Source organism: Sminthopsis crassicaudata, chromosome 2 (genome assembly GCF_048593235.1).
Source record: "Sminthopsis crassicaudata isolate SCR6 chromosome 2, ASM4859323v1, whole genome shotgun sequence".
Lineage (NCBI taxonomy): Eukaryota > Metazoa > Chordata > Mammalia > Dasyuromorphia > Dasyuridae > Sminthopsis > Sminthopsis crassicaudata.
The window spans coordinates 467,288,214-467,290,362 of record NC_133618.1 but is presented as its reverse complement, the minus strand read 5'-3'; the positions used below and the strand labels follow the sequence as shown (position 1 = coordinate 467,290,362).

The 2,149-nt window shown below is 33.4% G+C and overlaps 1 non-coding gene across 1 annotated transcript; it reads left to right on the top strand.

The window, feature by feature from the left end:
• Positions 1 to 1,751: 1,751 nt before the first annotated feature.
• LOC141559292 (U6atac minor spliceosomal RNA) lies at positions 1,752 to 1,875 on the top strand. Its single transcript, XR_012487351.1, has one exon. It is a non-coding gene; the product is annotated as a U6atac minor spliceosomal RNA (small nuclear RNA).
• The last annotated feature ends 274 nt before the right edge of the window (positions 1,876 to 2,149 follow it).

Genomic DNA, 2,149 nt, shown 5'->3' with positions numbered 1-2,149 from the left:
AGAACCCTTGACTGTAAAAATGTTTCTGATGGTAGTTAGTTTTGATTGTTTTATCTGAAAATTGCCTGTTCATAATTCTTAACTATTTATCAGTTGGTGAATGGACCTTGTTTTCATAAAATAGATTTAGTTCTCTATATATTTGAAATATGAAATTTTCATCAGACATACTTAATGTAAAAGATTTTTCACAGTTATGATTATTAATGTATTTCCTTCCATCCTCTTCCCTTTACTTATTTTATTCTCACTCTTTTCACCCTGCCCCTCCTCAAATTTGTTTTGCTTTTGACTACCACCTTTTCCAATCTGACCTCTCTTCTATTAGACTCCCACTTTTTTATCCCCTTACTCTTCTACTTTCTTGTGGGGTAAGGTAGATTTCTATATTCAAATTAATGTGTATGTTACTCCCTGTTTGAACCAATTCTGATGTAAGATTTGTGTTCTGCTTTCTTATTTTCTCCAGCCTCCCTTCCCTTATAAAACATCTTTAGAGCTTCTCTTTTGTGAAATAATGTACCCCATCCAACCTCTTCCTTTTTCTTTCTCCGAGTGCATTTCTTTCTCATCCCTTTTTCAACTCACACCCATGCCCTCTATGTATACTACTTCTAAATGCCTTAATTATAATAATAAGGATTTTAGGAATTTACAAATATCATCTTTCCATGTAGGAATTGAGAGTTTAATCTTTTTGAATCCTTTATGATTTCTCTTTACTGATTAATTTTTTATACTTTTTTTGAGTCTTGTATTTGAAAGTCAAATTTTCTATTAAGTTTTGATCTTTTCATCAGGAATGCTTGAATGTTCTCCATTTTATTGAATGCCCATTTTCCCTCCTGAAGGATTATATTAATTTTTGCTGGGTAGATATTCTATAATCTTTTCCCAATTCTTTTAGAAAATGTAGAAATTCTTATCCAGAATGCAGTAAAAAAACAAAATAAAACAAAACAACTTTACTGTCTTGACCAGTAAGTCCACATTACATTTGTCTCTGTGATTTGTTTTCCCATCCAATTATTGAGGTAAGAAAATAGAATATATTTATGGTTCAAAAACTAGGAAATCTTTGAACTCCACAGATGGCTGATAGTTATTGGGCAAACATTACTTTGTTTTCAGCCTAAACTTAAGAGATTGAAAATTGGGAAGTGTATGTCATGTTCATCATAAATATAGAGTGAAGTCTCTAACAGAGAGACCCAAGACATTGAACTGGGAAAAAGAGCCCAAAGAAAATTCTTTCTGGGTGCATTAGTTATTTAGCAAGAACCTTATTTTTATCTTTAGGATTTTGGGCCCTAGTGTTGCTTTGCTCTAAAGAACAGTTTAGACTTGTTCAAGAGCTTTAGAGAGGAAACTTCTTTGAAAGAGAACACATCAATTCCAGACTCGTTTCTAAGGGAAAGAAAAGACTTTGGTAAGCCCTTACTTTAACTGTTCCTGATTTCCAGCTTGCTTTCCTACAGACTTAGAAGAATTTCCCTTTGTTTATGATCAGGATCTCTCTTTTGGTTGAGCTGAGAAATCTTGCTCCCAGTAGGAGAGTTCACACTTCAGTATCTTCTATTATGTCAATCTATAGAAGTCTAATTTTTGTTCTATCTGCTTGGATAATGTGTTTACTCACTATTTGTCATAATCTTTTATGTAACTAGCATTTGGTAGGGAAAAGGCAAACTTGTGGGTATAAACTTGGGGTTACTGCTTTCCTTCTTCCCCTTGTGTTGTATAAAAGGAGAGTATTGTATGAAAAGAGAAAATATTAGCATTCCCCTTGATGAAGAAGAAAGAAGTCATACTGGTTTTTACAACACAAATATAGTTAAGGACTTATCACCTATTCTGTGGAATCTAATCATGTTTAAGGGAAGCTAAATGGCACAGTGGATAAAGTACCCAGTCTGGAATCAGGAAAATTCATCTTTCTGAGTTCAAATCTGGCCTCAGTCATTTACTGTGTGTTTCACTTACCCTAGTTTGTTTCAGTTTCCTCATCTATAAAATGAGCTAGAGAAGGAAATGACAAACTATTCCAGTATCTTTGTCAAAAATCCCAAATGGGATCATGAAGAGTCAGACATGACCAAAATGACTGAATGACAACAAACAAGGAAAATGTCTTGAACCTTAAAAAATC